This window comes from Camelus dromedarius, chromosome 11, assembly GCF_036321535.1.
Source record: "Camelus dromedarius isolate mCamDro1 chromosome 11, mCamDro1.pat, whole genome shotgun sequence".
In the NCBI taxonomy this organism is placed as follows: Eukaryota; Metazoa; Chordata; class Mammalia; order Artiodactyla; family Camelidae; genus Camelus; species Camelus dromedarius.
In genome coordinates this window covers 22,366,251-22,386,334 of record NC_087446.1, presented here as the reverse complement: position 1 = coordinate 22,386,334, position 20,084 = coordinate 22,366,251, and the positions used below count along the sequence as shown (strand labels likewise).

At 40.5% G+C, this 20,084-nt stretch overlaps 1 long non-coding RNA gene across 1 annotated transcript in view; it reads right to left on the bottom strand.

The window, feature by feature from the left end:
- LOC135322529 (uncharacterized) overlaps positions 1–18,850 on the bottom strand; it is a 316,505-nt gene extending 297,655 nt beyond the window's left edge. Inside the window, exons 1-4 of the long non-coding RNA XR_010383142.1 lie at positions 17,601–18,850; positions 17,389–17,500; positions 14,656–14,738; positions 4,654–4,747 (exon numbers count right to left, since the gene is read on the bottom strand). This is a non-coding gene — a long non-coding RNA (uncharacterized LOC135322529). The remainder of the gene's footprint in view (positions 1–4,653; positions 4,748–14,655; positions 14,739–17,388; positions 17,501–17,600) is intronic.
- Between the last annotated feature and the right edge of the window lie 1,234 nt (positions 18,851–20,084).

Sequence of the window (20,084 nt, the reverse complement as noted above, 5' to 3'; positions counted from 1 at the left end):
CTTTACCAATTACTGATAAACATAAGATTTATCATCATGATGTGATATGTAGATTTTATGTAAAAATAAATAAGATCACAATGTAATAGGCAGGACCAAAACGTAACTAAGTTATTTCACACAAAAATTGATGGCAATTTACCAGCACATTATTGCTGAGGCTTTTATGAGTGAGAAATTAATCAGAAGGAATAACATTATTATTGTTTATGTTGTTAGGAGTACAAGAGTAAAAGTTGCATGGTGTGAAACATTGCTGGGCATTCATTAAGCACGTTACTAATTAAAGCTCTTCCACAACTTGCTGTATGAATAAGAAGCTAAACAGAATTGGACTTCATTCAATTAAGAATTTCTTTTTATGGTTCTTCACAGATGCATTGTTTTAAAGAATGAAGAAAGTGATAAGTTACCGATTGCAAGTTATTATTTTAATCATGCCAATCTTTGCACAATTGGTAACTGTTAAGACACGTCACTGATAAATGACTTTGGTCTCCATTTCCTCAATATTTCAGTATTATTGCAAAACAGGAGGTCATAATAATTGGACTGATTTTTTTTTCAAGTAATATTTATTGAGCTATACAATAAGGACTAGGCTAGATGCTAAGTGAATAAAACTTACAAATTTCTTGCTCGAATAGGGATGTCATTCCAGTGGGCAAGTTAAACATTAAATAAAGGAATAAAAATATAATCAAATTAAGTGTTGTTTTAAGTACTATGAAAAATAAGAGTGGGTGGCAATGAAGCAGAAGTGCAATCTATTTAGCTGGTAAGAGAAGTCCTCTCCCAGATGAGGATCTCTGAATGGAAACCTAGAGCATGAAAACTTGATACAGGATGGCTGAGCTTTATGACCAGGAGGTAAAGGGTCAGGGTGAGACTGGAGATGTAGGGAGAGGCAGATCATGCCAATTCCTAGATTTCGCTGGAGATACAACAGGAAGTCAATGGAGGGGTGACGTGACTGAATCCATATTTTTAATATGTGGCTGCTTTGGGGAGTAATTTGGAATGAGACAAGAATGGAAGTCGGGAGAGCAGTAAGGAGGTTCTTACGACGGTCCTGATAAAGTATGATGGTGGCTTGGACTAGAGTGGTAGCCATGGAAATTGAAAGCTTTGAACATGTTTTGATCTGGGTTTGCTGATGGATTAGATGCAAAGAAAATGAAGAAGAGGCAGTACCATCAGGCAAGATGCCTACATTTCTACTTGAGCAACAGTTGAATGGTGGTGTCACTTACAAAAATTAGGAGTAGGTTTTGAGCGTAGAGAGTGGGATCAGTTGTTCAACCTGAGATGTGTAAAGTCTGAAGTGCCGTAAGCCAGGCAAGGGAGGTTAGATACACTAAGCGGAGAAGATTGAGATGTAGACATTATCGCAGGATCATTTATCATATTTATTCCAATAATCTACTGATGTATCTGCCTACCTTGATACAGTGTGAACCACCTGAGGACTTGTACATTTCCAGCTCATCACTGTTCCCCAAATTTCTGATGCTCACTACTGAGTAAAAGAATGTATGAATGAATAAAAGAATGTATGAATGAATAAATACTATGAACTTAATCTCCAAACTGGAACATGTACATTTTTAATTGTACCATATAAGAATTAATAACATTAACAATGTTTAGCCCTTTTTTTTCATGCTGCCAAACAGCTGTGTCAACTCCTAAAATTAAGATTAAGATCTGGAAAATATGTTAAGAATCACCTAATAAAACTCCTCTTTTCACAGGTCAAGAAACTGGAGCTCGGACGAAGAGTTACTCAAGACTATATTTGTTATTTGTTAGTGTCAGAGTTAGAAGCAGACCCCAAGTGTTCTTACTCCATAACTGGTGATCATTTCAGTATTCTGCAGCTTTCTGAGCAAAATCATGTAAAAATGGTTCAACCCATTGGCATGGCACAGATATAACTAAAAGTTTCACACAAGATCACAAACACTGTTTAAATTATAGACTTGCTTATGAAATAGATTCTCCTCAAAAGTAACAAAATGTGGAATACTAACACACCACTTTTTAATTTACTCGCTCAAAGAACTTCATAAATTAAAGAGAAAAACACCCACATACACATTAAATGACTAAATGTTCTTCAGTTTCCAAGGAATTCTCTCACTGGGCCTTACAGCAGAGACATTTATGATGGAAGATGAAGTCACTTTTGAAAAGAAAACATTGGTTCTTTTGACTATATGGAAAAGCAAATGTGTCTCAATATGTTGCTGACTCAAACGGACCACAGGAACCATATGAGAATACTCCACCGTGTTCCCAGACTTCTGAATACCTATGACATTTTCCCATGTTAAGACTATGTCTAAATGACAACAACAGTAAAAATTTGTACAACATAAACATGGCCACACTGAAGAGGACACCACAGGTCCTGTATTTCCAGCATAGAGCTGGCGAAACCCGCATCACAGACTATATAAATTGTTCATGAAAAACGGAACTCTTTAGTCTCTCATTGTCATTTATAGAGAGCTTTAAAACACCCGATTCTTCCTTCAGGACTTAAGAACACAACAAATTTGGAAGTCCATGAATACTTATGACACACCGAGAAATAGCTAAGCCTTAGAACACTGTCACCGTATAGGGTTCTTTCAACTCTGTTAGATCTAGTTTAAGAAAACAACACTGGCTCCCCAAAACTGACATACGCTTTCTAATGACTGCAAATTCAGGCATGTGTTGGCACATCTGAAAGGGTAGTCTGTCTGTCGGAAGAAATGAGAAGACTCTTGTGAAAGAATTAATCCAAAGGGAATAGAGTGTAGACACACAAGTGTGATCCAAAGAGATGAATCGAAAATTTCCAACCTCAACTTGGAACTAAAAAGTGACAGAAATTCTATGCTGTTTCCTTATCCCGAATTCATTCCACCCCTCCAAACGACGACTCCAAACTCTGCTCTCCTGAAGCCGCTGCGTCCTAGCCCTCTCCCTTTCTCTCCACAGATGGTTTCACCTCCCCTCTGAGAAGGAATAGAAGCAACCAGGCTGGAAGACCCTCAGTTTACTACCAGAATCAGTAAACTTACTGACAACCCCAGCCACTCTTTTTAATGCTTTGCTGCTATTCAGGAGAAACGACATCCTTCTTCCTAGTCATTTATAAATGACTTCAACAATAAATCACTGTAGAAGGCTTTGAATTCCACCTTCTTTGGGGAAACTCACTCGCTGGTTATCTTCTCTTTTTCCTCTATCTGTGGTCTCTCCCTTGTTACTGAACCTTTCCCCACAATTTAAACATATTCAGACTTTCCTCATCTTAAAGACATAAACATACAAAAACAAAAGTTATTCCTTTCACCAGAGCTTTCGAGACCCCAGTTCTTACCTATGGTAGCCCTTTCCTTCTCAGACAAATGACCCTAACAAGATGTCTCTACCTCTTTCTTAGCTCCATTTCTACTCCTCCACTTACTTTCCAACCCACCCCAGATGGCTTTCAACCCAACGATTCTTCTGAATATACTCACTTTTATATTAACCTCTACAGAGCAAAATGCAACAGAATATTTTCATCCCTTCTCTGGCTTAGAGTAGCATCAGCATTCAAAACTGATAGATGCCCCCTTTTTCTAAAAATAATTTGCTTCCTTGGTTCCCTGACTCCATATTCTCCTTCCACCTCTTCTACCCCCGTATTTCTATGGCCTCTTCCTCTCAGCCTCAGTAGACAGTGTGACATCCCTCAGGGTTCAGTCCTCGGCCATCTTTTCTCCTCCTGTGTACTCTATCTAATCAACTCCATCTACTCTTACAAATTTGATGACCTCCCACACAGTATATGCTGGTGATCTTCAAACTTGGTCTCCATCTTGGAATTCTCTATTGACCGTCAGACGTATTTTCCATACATCCCTGACTTCTGTAGTTGGGGAAAGCAACTCAAATTCATTTTTCAAAAACTGGATTTATTACCTCCACCCATTCCCAGAGCTGTCAACACAATCCTCGTTCTCCTCCATCAGTAAAGAGGAGCACCTGTGACCAAGTTACTCACGCCAGGAACTTGAGTCACTTGACTCCCTTCTCCTCTTCACACCCTCATAGCCAAACACATAACCCAACACTGCTACCTTCTAAATAGCTCTAGAATCTGTCTACGTTTCTCCCCAAAGTTCCAATAACTGCTCAACTGCACTACTGTAATAGCTTCATCATGATCTACCCGTGTAATTGCATTCTCAAAGTGTAGCCAGACTGAGCTTTAAAAACAGTCTCTACTGTACACCTCCCTGCTTAAAAGCCTTTAGTGATTTTTACATTTTTACTACAGAAATTTGCTTCCATAAATAATAGATAATGTTTATTGATGTATTTAAATGTTTTATACATGAATGATATCCTTGATATTCCTCTGGAATTAGCCTTTTTAACTAAACATTTTATTTTTTATTATCCTCAAAAATTCACAAGCTCCAAGGCACTTTTTTTTTTCAACTGATGAATAGGGTTCCATTCTATGACTAAACCATGGTTTCTTTATTCATCTCTCTACTGAGGGCTATTATGTTAGTCCTACTTTTTCATTGCAACAAACAATGCTGCGATTAAGTTTCTTGAAAACGTCTCTTGTGCATATATGTGAGATCTCTTGAAAATGAATACCTTGAAGACAAATGGCAAGGTCCCAGGGGTCGCAGTTTCTGAGCTCCACCCATTGCATAGGGCTGATAAACTCCAACTTCGGGATAGCAGTTATCTGGGAAGAGAGGAAGGGAGGGAGAGGGCAAAAAGGGATTTTAGCTGAAATGAAACAGTTTATTTCTTTAAAACATGTTAGATTCAATGATAACTGTGAGGTGCACAATGTAATATTCCTTTTTACATTATTTTGTACTTTTATAATATTTTGTAATTTAAAGTATTTTTAATCAAGCTTTCAGTGTTTCTCATTATCTTAGAATAAAATTCAAGCCCTTTACTGTGACGTATATGGTCCCCCTTGATCTGGTTTCTGTTGGTCTTTCCAGCCTCACTGAAGAAAGCACACCACTCTTACCTGACCTCTTCAAATGGGGTTTGTGCTCTGAGAGGGCAGGGTCTTCTCACACTTTGCCTCTGTTTGAGGCACCATCGCTTTTCCTCCAGTTTTCCCCACAGCCATTGACTTATTTAATTCCTCTGTGCTCTCAGATCTCAGCCTAGATGTTACTTGAGGAATCCTTCCCTGACCTCTAAGGTTATTTAATTTTCCTCATTAGACCTTTCCATAGCACTATTTACTTCCCATTTGCAACAACCCTTACATGTGTCATTATTTCTTCCATATCTATCTTTAAACCATAATTGATTGATTTACTTGTTTGCATCTATCACCTCCATTAGACTCAGAAATTGTCTGTCTTGTCCAAAAAAATCTATTTCCAGCACCCAACCTGATGCCTAGCACACACGTGTTCAATCAGTAGTCTCTGGAGAATGAAGCTGTTGGAGGAACATTTGTGAACAGTGCTAGGCAGGGTATGTTGGACCTGCCAGATCAGCCCCCAACCCCCAACCAAACTACAGAGATCTAAGGCAAGAAGCATGAAACTTAATAATAAAAGGAGAATCACATTGTCAAACATCCGTAAGACACTGAGAGCATAAGCAACAAGACCTTGTGGCCCATAGAAGGCTCAAGTTGATGTTAAGTCAACTTTCCGCTTAGGGTGTGACGGGTGGGGCAGGATAGAACAAGAATGGGCCACACAATGAGCCGCAAGCAAGCCGAGCCAGATCTGGAATCAAACACTAGACTTTTGACGGACAGGAGACATCACTGGGCTAATGGGAGAAGTGACCCAGTGGCAGGATACCATGGCTGAGTCAGGAGTCCCACAGGTATAAGCCCTTGGGAGGAGGTCCCACTTACCACAGAGTGGGTCGGGGCAGAATGGTAGAAACAAAGAACTGTTACTCTTATTGCTGCCCTATTGTGCAAACATTTGAGTATTTTGTCACTGGATCACAAAACGAAGACTAGGTAAGTGAAACCTTTTCATAATTCTATGTGACATGGCAGAGCTGGAAATCATAGGTATATACCATTAGTTTCATTTAAAACACAGAAATAAATGCTTTGTCAGATCTTTAAATAAGGGCCAACCTAAGGCAAAGAGAGTTCAAGTTTGCAAACAATCCATGGCTTTCAATAGAAACATCTGCTTTTAGCATTGTTCATACCTTATCAGTTGCTGTCAATTACCTACATCCTAAGAAAATACTTATTTATGTCACATATATGCACAGAGTGGAATAAAACACCTAGAAATATCTTTCCCTTCAACAAATTATTTTTTCTAAATGGGCTATTTTGACTCCCTGGTCCTAAATCCCTGAACTGACTAAGTTCCCATATTTTAGCTGGCTGTTTTATTCTGTTAATTATTTCACTGCCAGAATATCATTTCTGTATATAAACCCAGCAGAGATCATGAAAACATACGCAGTCTGAAGAAGCAGCTCTTTAAATCCACCAACTTCCTCGCTTCTCTTGCTCTTATCCTGGTGCTGTTATAAAACATATTACTTTCCTGACCTCCTGAGACATTTCTTGGGGCCAGTATACTAGACCCCATAATTCACTCAAAAGCTAAAGTTATTGTCAAGGCAGCAGTTATATTCCCAAGAGTTGTGATAAATAATTCATCCAATGCATTCATTTCCAGAAGATCCACTAAGCTATGAACTTGGTTCATCTTCAAGAAAGTGCAAATACTGCCTCAAAATTGAAGAGCTGCTTCAGTGTGGACAAAATACCGGGAAAGCTGGGGTAGAAAGACACATTTTAGTACATAAACATTGAAGAAGACTGTAAATTGCTTGCAAATGTATTGCTGTCTTCCAGAGGCATTTGCAACCACAGGGTGGGAGAGGCAAGGGGAGAATCCTCAGACTCTACAGGCAGTTCCCAGCAGTGCCCTAGGGAAGAAGCAAAAACCCCACACGGCTGTGACCTCTAGAGAGACGAGGGAGGTCCAGAATCAGCTTTTCACCCATTTCCTCCTCTTCAGTTGATATGCATTCACGTTTCTCCAGATGGCCTCGCTGAAAGTGAAAAGTAACAATCCTCAAAGCCTGCCGTTTACACAAGCAGAACTGTATTCAGTTTAACCCTTGTCATGTGAGGCATAGGGTATCATTCAGCAAAAGTAATGGTCATTTGTGTGCCCCTACCATTTGGAAGGAAAAGAATTTCCAAGGCATTTTATTTTCTGTGAACTTGGAGCTACATGTAAATACAATTTTTTTTTCTCTTTTTTGATGAGATTCCCTATTATTGAGTAATATTTTTTTAATGTGATCCTGTGCTATGAAAATAGGTTCCCTGGTTGAAGAGCAGACATAGGCAACATTCCAGGGCAGGCAAGTCCAAAAAACATATTATTACTATTATAATTTTATTTAAGTAATGCTAGTTTGAGGCCACTAGTTTCATGGAAAATGTGTGTGGACCTGCACACGTATAGAAACACTGCCAGAAAATTGCAGAAACACTGACCATCCATTCAAGGACCAAAGAGGAAAGCTGCTGGACTCATTAATAACACATCTCTCAGGGTTCCCGCTACTTACCAGACCAACCATTTTAATTTTCTTACATTTCTCAGAAGCTAGGCTGAAGATTTTCTCACTTGCACAGAGGGAGGGACAATAAACAAGTAAGAAACAAAATCTATGTTACTACCAGGAAGAAGACAAACCAGGGATCTGAGGAGACGTGGTAAAAGGAAAATCTGGAAAGTTGGTAGTTTGATAGAATTTGACCATTTTTGCTAAAAGGAAGTCAGGATTTAAGGAAACATGAGGTTGCACTTTGACTTTCAGCACCCCTAGAGTTTCAGTACGCTGAAAAATCTGTTCTCCTAATTTGGATCTTCAAATTAGGAGACTGAAGGAGCCCCCGAGGACTTTGTTTTATGCATCAAGTTATCATCCCCTTTTGTATCAGGTCTGTTGTAAATGTTCATTATAATCACTGCTGCTTCCTTTGGCAGATGGTCGGAACTGAACAGTTCTTCTCAGAGGAATTAAATATGGTTATGTCATCTCCCAAGCTGACTTAAAAGAAGTAATCTGAGATCAAGCAATGTTTCAGCCTCACTATTAGTTCAGAACCATCACCATAGGTGTTTTCTTTCCTCCATTTCTATAATTTTGATCATCTGTGATGAATGTGCATGGACCTCCATTTTTTTTTTTTTGGCTTGATGTTCTTCAATAAAGAAATAAAGATGAATAAATCATTGTACCCTCATCCCATATTTTGCTACATGCTTCCTCAGGAGCCCCCATAGGGATTTTCCTATTATATTTGCACAGCACTGTTTCTCATCTGTTGTCAGCAAACGCAAGGTGGATAGAAATTATTTCTTACGCCAAACTGCTGGTACGTGTAAATTCCACTTCCCATGAATACCTTGCACTGCTCTCAGGATATCGGTGGTCAAATATAATTAGCATGAAACAGAGAGACTTCATCTAAAAAAATTCTCAGAATCTTCTACCTACTCAGAGTGTCATCTGTTTTTTGTTCAACGGATCTTCAATTGGCCAAGGGCTGTTTTAAGCAGGATGATTTATTTTCAAAGACAAGAATCTGAAAAGGGAGAGATTGTAGCTCCCGATCTGTCTCTAAGTAACAAGGTCCTTCTCCCCACCCCGGGGTCTCTTTCGAAAAGGCAATATTTCTAATCCAAGATTTCGCCATTCATAAAGGCTTATTCTTATGTGTTATTCAACCTTTCTGAACTTCCAATGTCTATGGTCTCTCAGCCTCCAACTCTTCCTGTTGGTTTTCACCTCAGACACCACAGGAAACAAAGGTGGGGGCTGGTATTTAAGGGTATGCATAGATGGCTGATACAGTCAGGGGAGCTCTTTACTATGCCTTGTGTTTTGTGTATAGAAGCTTTCTTCTGAGGAAGTAAAGGATCTTAATTTCAGATAGGAAGTCGGCTTTGCAATTCCCCTGTGAAACCAGCAGATTATACTAAAACAGACAGACATCTAGCAAATGTTGGGACTGTAATAGAAAAGTAGTCAGGAGACCTGGGTTTGTGTTCGTGTCTGCCACCTGCTAGCGCTTTAGATTTCACATTTCTCTGTTTTAGTATCTTCTTCCTAACCACAAATTATGAAGAGGAATATAATAATGGGTATATATAATAATGTGTATGAATAATGGACACACATTATTATATATATTTATATTTTTATATCCTTTTATATATACCTATATATGTTATATATTAAATTATGCATATATACAAAGTAATGTATATATAAATAACATACATAAAATAATATGTATACATTCCATATATATGGAGGCTCTCTATGAATGATAAAAATCATGTTTGTATATAAGGTATTTTTAACATTATCATCACCAGGAACCTCTCCTCACTCTGCAGATAAGTTGCAAGAAAGGAGTGGTAAGATGCCGTCCACGGGCATCCTTGTGCCCTGCCTCAGGCTGTTTTCACGACCGCTGCTTCCTTCTCGGCAACCCCTGAAGGAGATAAAGGAACAGATGTACCCTCTGCCCTGTGCTTGGTCAGCTCCATGCTTTGTATCCCAATCATGAAGATGGCAGCTACTGTGCTGGAGATAAATAGCAGTCCAGCCTGGCTGGAATAGGTTTGCAGCTGGCTTCCCGAGAGAAACCGTCTCCCTGCCTAGCAGAGGGGAAACAGCGTACGTTTTATAGTCGGGGACAAACTCATTTTCTAATGATGGCTTATCTGCTTACCTATTACTGGTGGAATCCCAGGCAGTTACCCAATCCTTGTAATTCTTGTAATCTTGGTTCCCTCCTCCTAAATTAGAAAGAACCGGACTCCCCTTTCAGGAGACTGTAAAGGTTAAGTGAGAAATCAGAAGGAAGCTTCTGGAGAGACGGGCCAAGATGGCGGAGTAGGAGGGCGCTCGTGGCTCACCCTCCCCGACGAGTACACAGAAGGGCCATACACGGACCCACCCGTTCGCTCAGAACACCTGCTGAACTTTGACAGAACACTGCCTTCTTCAAAAGACAAACTACACCACCAGTCTGGTAAGACAAAAGGAAAAAAGAAGGAAGAACAAGGAAAATAGTGCGGGACCAGCGCCGCGGGGAGGCAGCGGCAAAGGAGGGCAAGCGCTCGGTCGGGGGTCTCCCCTCTCCAGCCGAGAGGCCAGCGGGACGGAGCGGAGCCTGCGAGGCTCGGATCTGTGCGGCGCAGCCCTTGGCCGACAGAACTAAGTTAAACGGGCACAGAGGGTCCCTGCGACACCCAGCCCAAGACGTGAACTGGGCCGGGAGGGAGGGGTCAGGCTGCCTGAGCCCCCCCATAAAATACAAAAAAAAGCGCAAAGCAACACTGCTGGCGTGCCCTGGGGGGAAGGGCACCGTAGCCTTTGTCTCCTCAGACCCTCACGCTATTCATGGTGCTTCTCTGGAGAAGAGAGGCGGGGCGCAGCCACAGCCGCCACATCCTCCCAGGGGCTTCGCAACCTCATAGGCGGGACTGAGATTTGTTTACAGCCCTGCTGCCTCTGTGAACTCTTACCTCTAAGACAAAGGAACAAGGAGCAGAGCTCTGGCACAGAGCAGCGGCCAGGGCTGGTGCGGCCATTTTCTCCAAGCCCGCCTACGGGCCGCCAGGACACGCGTTGGGAGGGGGCGGGAACCGCCCGCCTACCTTGCGTGAGAGCGCGGAGCCTAGAAGCGGTGCTGGGAGGAGGCGAGACCCGCCCGCCTACTGGCATTGGGGGGCGGCACAGACTGCGAGCACGACCTGAGGGCCTCTGGCACCAGTGAGCGGAGTTCCTGCAGCAGGGTGAGGGCAGGAGCGGCGACAACCACGGGACAAAAAGGAGGCCCCACTCAGTAGCCAGGGCAGGCTCTGGTCACCAGAACACCGGCCACACCCCAAACTAAAAAACAGACAAAAGGCAGGGAAGGAAGACTTGGCAACCATCCATACTAAAGAAGGACCTCTCAGCAAAATTAAGGGCAGGCACACAGTCTCCATGAGAACACATTCACTTTTTTTTGTTTCCTTTTTTCTTTCTTTTTAAATGTTTAATTAAAAAAAAATTTATATTTCTATTTTTAATCCCTTTTATCATTTTCTTTCAAAACATTTTTATTAATTTTTAAAAAATTTGTCTCAATTTGATTTTTTTAAATTTTATTTATGGAAATAACCTAAATGCCCATCAACAGATGACTAGACAAAGAAGTTGTGGTATACTTATACAATGGAATACTACTCAGCCATAAAAATGATAAAATAATGCCACTTGCAGCAACATGGATGGCCCTGGAGAATGTCATTCTAAGTGAAGTAAGCCAGAAAGAGAAAGAAAAATACCATATGGTATCACTCATATGTGGAATCTAAGGAAAACAAGAAAGGACAAGTGAACTTATATATAAAACAGAAACAGACTCAAGGACATTGAATATAGACTTGTGGTTACCAAGGGGAATGTGGGTGGGAAGGGATAAACTGGGAGTTTGAGATTTGCAGCTACTGACTGGCATATATAAAATAGATAAACAAGTTTATACTGTATAGCACAGGGAAATATATTCAGTATCTTGTAGTAGCTTATGGTATGAAAGAATATGAAAATGAATATATGTATAATCATGCATGACTGAGAAATTTTGCTGTACATCACAGATTGGCACAGCATTTTAAACTGACTAAACCTCAATTTAAAAATAAATGAAGCTTCTGCCACAGTTTTGATCACTTAGCAGGTCTTAAGACATGGTGTATCCTGTCCTTATACCATCCTCAATTCTTCTTTCTATTCTTTAAGTAGCAGACAAGAAGCTGTCAGGATCATTCACTGCAGACTCCTTCTCTCTAAACACATACTTCTCAGCCCACCCCCTCAAAACCAGTATCTCCCCTAGAAAAAGTCTTCTGTTTTCCTTCCCACAAACATCAGTGACATTCATTAGAAAAGTTATCCTTTTGTCATAATTTTGTGATCCAAAGTAGCTTTCCAATTAATTCTTTATTAGGATTATTACTGTATTCTACAAAACAGAGGATGGGAGAAAGCACGAGAGACCTCTTATGTTCTTTTCCTTTACACCATAGTATTTGGGTTTATAAGTTTTTGTCTCAAACTGAGCTTCATTTGAAACCAAGGCAAAGCTTCCCATCTGCAGCCCATTCTTTTATAAGGATTTGCAAGTTTTTACAGACAAAGTTTTGCTGTCACTTTGCATTTCTTTTACTTGAGTTTCCTAGTGGTTATGCCAGGAATACAATCAGTTGTGTGATTCAGAGGTAAATTCTTCTAGCAAACACTGATAAAAGAGTAATGGTTATTAAAATTTCATATGATAGAGTCAATTCAAAGAATCTGAATTTTGAACTATATGAGACCTTGAAGATCACTTGCTTCAATACCTTATTTTTAAACAGCTACCATTATAGAACATTTTCAAATGTCATGACATGTTCTACTAAATGTACCATGTGTACTGTTTAAATTCCACCTGATCACCATTTAACAGATGAAAAACTGAGGATCTGAAAAGTTGAATAAATTTTTCAAGGTCAAGAGGCAGAGAAAGATCTAGAAATTGCTGATTCTTAACTTTGGCTCTTTTTACTAAGCAATGATGTGTTGCTTTATTTATGTAAGAGGAAACACACATCAAGGGCTCTTAATTGGTTTGAAGAGGGTGACAGAGGTGGAATGAGACATCTCAGCTCCTGAACACCTGATTTAGTCTTCCTTTTGACCATATTACCCATTAAGATATTATTAGATGGGTGTTAAAAAGTCCACAAACAATATATGCTGGAGAAAAGGGAACTCCCCCACACTGTTGGTGGGAATGGAGCTTGGTGCAGCCATTATAGAAAACAATACGGAGTTTTCCTTAAAAAACTAAAAACAGACTTATGCTATGATCCAGTAATCCCACTCCTGGGCATATATCCAGAGGAAACTCTAATTCAAAAAGATACATGTGCCCCTATGTTCATAGCACCATTATTTACAATAGCCAAGACATGGAAGCAACCTAAATGCCCATCGACAGATGACTGGATAAAGTTGTGGTATATATATACAGTGGAATACTACTCAGCCATAAAAAAGAATAAAATAACTCCACTTGCAGCAACATGGTTGAAACTGGAGGTCATCATACTAAGTAAGCCAGAAAGAGAAAGGAAAAAACTATATGATATTACTTTTATGTGGAATCTAAAAAACTGACACAAATGAACTTACTTACAAAACAGAAACAGACTCACAGACATAGAAAACAAACTTATGGTTATGAGTGAGGAAAAGGGGTGTGGAGAGAAAAACTAGGAGTTTGGGGTTTGCAGATACTAACTACTATATATAAAAAAGATAAACAATAAAGTCCTTCTGTATAGCACAGGGACCTATATCCAAGATCTTGTAATGGTCTGTAATGAAAAAGAGTATGAAAAAAATATATATATATAACTGAAACACTATGCTGTACACCAGAAATTAATACAATGTTGTAAATCAACCATACTTCAATAAAAAAAGAAAAAAGATATTATGAGATGGGCATCCATCATATTTTCTTGAGGGTTTTCACTTAATATTGAGGAATTAAACACAAACATGGTCCCCAGTCTTTTTACTTTGTCTCAGTTTTCCACTTTTATTCACATTTTCTTTTTCATAATTCTCTACTTCTAATTCCATTGTATTGTTTCTTTTCATTATGTGGGGCCTTTTAAACCTCCTCCATTCTTTATGAGCTAGGTAAGGAATGAATGAATGAAAGTATAAACAGTTCTATAGAGAAATGAAAAATGCACAATCAAATGAAACAGTTTAGGGCTATAAAAAGTGTGATATTTGGAACATCAGGTGGTACTTCTTGCCCTCTCTACCCTGTATTTTATTCTACTCTGTATAGTAAAGTAGCGCAGTCCACTGCATACCTGGAGAAGTACAGCCAGGCTGGGGCCCACAGAAGTAACCAGGAATTCTCCGGGAACTTTTACAGCAAGTGTGTCAGTCACCTTGATTTGCTCCAGCATATCTACCCATAGCTCGGCTGTATCCCAGTTCTGATTTAGAGCTTTAACCCTGGCTTTTGATTCTACCTCCAGGACTGGGACTTGATAGCTGAGCAAGGCTGGCTCTCTGGGCTTGGATTTTCCCGGCTTTCCTAGGCTCTGGCTGAAGCTCACTCTCAGCGCCTTCTGCTCCCTTCTCCTTCAGGATCCATTTGTCTCCTGGTTCCAGGCCTACCCCCCAGGTCTCAAAATTCTGCTCTCTGCCAGATGGAGAACTATTCATGCCAAGACTGCTCTTCCCCCTTCATTAGACCTGTTTCCCCGAGGCAGTGATGATTTTATCCATGTCTCTCCACCATCACATGGTCTCCTCACAGCAGCAAACATTAGCACAAGGAAAAACTCAATTTTTAACAAACTCAGGAGGTCAGAGGGTAAAGAATGTAGCCATACAGGGAAATAAAAGTCTTGATGTGAACAGTAACTTTGACATGGGGACAACAGACATAGCTAACCACTTGATCACACGGCACCAGGGATCATCTTGAATTCATGGGGGAAAAGGAGTGGAAGGACACTGCATCGTTTATCTTACCTCCCCGATGTTCATTCCTGCTACACCGCCGCCTTCTCTCCTAGCCTGCATCCATGGCCTCACGGGGAGTTCCCAATGATCAGCTGCCAGAGAAAGAAAAGACTTGAGCCTGGTTTATAGATGGTTCTGCACGATATGCAGGCACCTCGCGAAGTGGTGGCACCACTGTCCCTCTCCGGGACATCCTTGAGGGACAGCGGTGAAGGGGACTCCTCCCGTGGGCAGGACTTCAGGCAGTGCACCTGGATGCGCTCTTGGCTTGGAAGGAGAATTGGTCAGATGTGCAGTTATATACTAATTCATGGATTGTGGCCAATGGTTTGGACAGGAAGGGACATGATGAAAAAAATTGATAACAAGGACGTTTGGGGGAGAGGTATGTGGATAGACCTGAGTGGGCCCAAAAAAGTGAAGATTTTTGTGTCCCATGTGAAGCTCAGTAAAGGGTGACTTAGCAAAGGAGCATTTTGATAATTAAGAGGGAAAAATGACCTGTTCTGTTCTGTGGATACCAGTCAACCTCTTTCCCCAGCCACCCCTGTCATCTGTCATCACCCAGCAGGCTCCTGAACAAAGTGGCCATGGTGGCAAGAATAATTTTTTATGCACGGGATCAGCAACATGGACTTCCACTCACCAAAGCCAACCTGGGTAAGGCCCTGCTGAGAGTCCAGTCTGTCAGCAGCAAAGACCAACACTGAGATCCCCCTGATGGCACTGTTCCCCAGGGTGATCAGCCAGCTACCTTGGAGACAGGTTGACCACATGGGATGGCTTGCATCCCAGAAGGGGCAGAGTTTTTTTTCTTACTGGAAAAGACACTTACTTTGGATATGGATTTACCTTCCCTGCAACACTTCTGCCAAAACCACCCTCCATGAACTTACAGAACGCCGTATCTACTATCATGCTTTGCATTTCTTCTTATCAAGGAACTCAGTTCGCAGCTAATAAAGTTTTTCTCCTGCCTTCAGACTCAGACTTGGATTCAGATTGGAACTTACATCTTTCACACTTCTGGTTTTTGGACTTGAACTCAGACTTGGGCTGGAACTAGAGCATCAGCTTTCCTGGGTCTCCAGCAGATCTTGAGACATCTCAGCTTCCATAAGCTTGTGGGCCAATTCTTCTCGTGAGCCAATGTATCCTACCCATTCTAGCTCTGTTTCTCTGGAGAACCCTAATATGCCTGCTCAACACTTAATCACTACTTGTCATTATACAGTTATTTGTGAGATCATTTATGGTCTGACTACATGTCCCCTGAGCATAAGGATAATAGTCATAGCTGTTATTATTATTACAGTGTAATCATTACAAAACTATCCACTACAGCAATAATAATAACATCCAACCCTCGTCTTACACTTAAAAAATGCCGGGCACTGTTTTAAGTACTTTACATGTATTAATTCATTCAATCCCTACAACAAACCTGTGAGTTAGATACTATTATGATCCAATTTACTAATAAGTAAACTGAGGCACAGAGAGTTTAATTAATATACTCAAATACATACCACAGCTAGGACTTGAAACCCAGCAGCCTGGACCTAGATTTTCATCATACAAAGTGTATCTTATATTATTCTGCTCTGGAATTCCTTAATGGAGGGCAGTGGTTTTCTTCATACTGTATTCCCTGCATCTAATACGTCAGAGAAGCAGCTTAAAAGTACAGTAGTAAGTGGAGAAGCAGTATCCTGGAACTAGATCTACTGGGTATGAAGCCCGGTCCTAACACAAAGACTTTTTTTAATTGAAGTATAGTCAGTTACAATGTATCAATTTCTGGTGTGGAGCATAATGTCCCAGTCCTACATTTATATACATATATTCAGTTTCATATTCTTTTTCATTAAAGGTTGTTACAAGGTATTGAATATAGTTCCCTGTGCTATACAGAAGAAATTTGTTTTTTTATCTATTTTTGTATATAGTAGCTAATATTTGCAAATCTCAGAACTCCCAGGTTTACCTTTCCCCGCAGTAACCGTAAGATTGTTTACTGTGTCTGCAAGTCTGCTTCTGTTTCATAGATGAGTTCATTAGTGTCTTCTTTTCTCTTTTTTGTGATTGGGGGCAAGTAACTTAACCTCTCTGTGCCACAGGTTTTTCACCTAGATTATTGTTAACATTAAATAAATCAATACTTGTAAAGTACTTAGAACAGGATCTGGCATTTTGTAGCTACTCAATAAATGCTAGCTTTTATAATGATGCTACTTTTATTCATCGCTTTATCCCCATCACCCAGAAAAAGTAAAATAATAGGGACTCAGTGACTATCTGATAATTAAAGAATACATTTGTTGTATTCCACGTTGCGTTCTTTCATCTGACAACTGTGCTGCCTACTTTCCTTCCCTTCATCCCTTCATGACCTACAATGTATGAGGCACTGTGCTAGGATGACAGAGATGCGTAAGTCATGATGTTGTTCATAAGCATTTGGAGCTGAGACATAAGACACATAATATGGTGTCATAAGTGGAATAACATTCTAACCTAAACATTATAGGAGAACAGCAGGTGGAACACCTAACTTGCGGTGAGGGGGGTCTGGAGGGGAGTGGAGTACCACTACCAACAACAATGTAGATGACCTTCTGCTGTGAGCTATTTGTTGTAACAAAGAGAAATAAATTGTTTTCCACCATTTGCCCAAATATCAAAATGATGCGGCTGGAGACACTAGTCTGGCAGGATGAGCAAACTCAAGTATGACTTTACCTGCAGAGAGATGAGACGGCTACCGACTTACTGCTTACTGAACGAATACCAGGAAGGGTTCCCTGGCCCCCACAATTCTTCTTATACGACTGAGACCAAATAGGTTCTTGGCCTAAAGGAAAGAAAGAGGGCACGTCAGTAAGGAAGGCACTGGTGTGCTGGTGACCACATCCCAGGAAGACTGCCCTACAGACAGGGATAATTTTTCTCACATAGTAGGAAGTCTGGCAATAAGCAGGTGTTGGCCTTGGGTCGACATTTTTATCAGGAATTCAAGTCATTTCCTTTCCTCTTGGGTGTCGGCTTTTACTACATTTATGTTCATCACCCTATGGTGGCAAGATGGCTGTTCTCACACCCAGATTTGACTTTCATACTCAAGACCTGAAGGGGGAGTTAAGATGCCAGCCTTCTATGAAGAAAGCAAAGCCTTTCCAGAATTCCCCCGGCAGACCTCTGCTTGCATCTCATTGTCACATGGCACAGCCAGCTGGACGGGAGCCTGGAAAAGCAAGAGACAGGACTATCACAATTCGCTTAGATGAGGGGTCGGCAAACTCACTCTGTAACAGGCCAGAGAGTAAATATTTTAGGGTTTGCAGGCCACACAGTCCCTGCTGTAATCGCTCAGCCCTGCCATCCCAGCCGCCATAGACAACACATAAACGACCGAATGCTGCTGTGTTCCAACGGCACTTTATTTATGGACACGGAAATTTGACATAACGCTCACATATTATGAAATACTATTCTTTTGATTTTTTACAACCATTCAAAAATGTACAAAACAATCTGAGCTCACAGGCTGTATAAAAACAGATGGTGGGTCCGATTTGGCCCAGGCGACCATAGTTTGCCGACCTCTGGCTTGGGCCAATGACAATCCATCAACTGGACCTGGGCAGAAAGCTACGACAAAGCTGGCGTGCTGATAGCTGACTCCAAAGGAGAAACAGCTACTGAACAGGCAACTAACAATGCAGCAACAGAGGGCAGGTTTAATCTTCTATATGAACTAGGACATGCGTAAACTATTTAGTGTATGATGCTTCCTTTCTGTTGTCTCCACTTTAGTGTCGACTTCTTTCTTATTCATAAAGGCCTCCGCTCAGCCCCATTCAAGCAGCTGTTATCCAGACTCTGGTTTTTAAGTAATTAATATCAGGAAAGTTTCTCGGAGGGGTACCTATCTTTCAACCAACATGGGATTGATTACTTCCTATGGCCACACTTTAAGAGAAAGCTAAAGAGCTCTAAAAATTATGAATTAGAAACTCTATGTAAGTTTTATAAATGTTTCACAGTTTTCTTCCTGGCTTCCAGTGGTGAGGAAAATGCAAATAGAACCCAGCCTAGAAAAAGATATTCTGCATTCTGCTTTGGCAATCTCATTATCCATTCCCCATTTATAAGAGAAAAGAAAAAGGAAAGATTTGTAGCAGGCAAAAAATAGCCTCTTTATATATTTAATTACAAAGGCAATTTCCTTTATAGCCTACTTACAGGAATACCTCTTAGCATGTTGCCAACAGTATCACAACTTATTTATTCAAAGGTTATGTGTGAATGAGAGCTTTTTTGATATTAATCAAGTAATTTGCTAGCATTGCTGGGAAAGGGAAAATGTTAGCTTTCTCCTAAAAAATGAAACAGCCCATTAATCAAGTTCACTCTATTGAAGACAATTATGGAGAAAGGGCAAACAGACCCTTTAGATAAGAAATTCCTAAACTGATTAAACCTTTAATATGGTTTGGCATAGACTTCTGCATAGCAAGTGATGATGTAAACTAACTTTATCACCTTACAAATTATACATAGCAGGTATTTACAGATTCAAAAATTATCGTCCATTATTAATTGGAAAAAAAAATCCTAGTCAATGTACCAAATTCAAGAGCAAAATTCTGGTACATGGGCTACTTTGTTGGTGTTCATTTATTATCTCCAGTTAGAGTTAAAAGGTGAAACAGAATATGCATGTTTTTAAACATCTGTCTCATTTTCTGGTTCCCTTAGCAGCACACTCTTGCTAGGTTTGAGACTGGGTCTCCATCAATCAAAATCAAATTCTGCGGTAGAAGGCATTTACAAGTATTTGTATAAATGTAGCCGAATGGATACGGTTGCAAGATAAGGGATATGAAAAATAACTCTGTGCTGAGGCAATATGGTGCATAAGGTGGGGAAGTCTTTTGTCTGATGAACAGCAAAAATCCAGTAGTCAAACACCAACAAAGAGTTAAGCTTTATAAGCCAGGGATTATCTGAATTAGCTAATAACATTAAGGCTAGTTGAGAGGAAAGAGAAAAAGTTTTCATAATATTGCCAATTATTCCCCCAATTCATTTGCAAATTTTATTGTTACTAAAATTAAAAATTTAAAAATGGTATTGTTAGGCAGTCAGATAGAAATAAGCACCTGGGCAAGGGGAGAAGAAGGGGGAGGGGGCAACCCCAAAAATAACCGTACACCTGCACTCAGGATAAGGGGCTCCGGAAACTTTTACTTTCTCTAAATGAGGGCCAGCAAAGAAGCCAGCTAGGATCTAACACTGTGGCTGCACAGTAGAGAGAAGGACCCAGCTTACCTGAGCAATGCTCATTGTAATGAACATTGCAGTTTGAGCCCCTGCCCGCAGGTTTCTCTATGCATGTCATGGGCAAAAAACTTGTGTAAAAGAGATGGGCATGC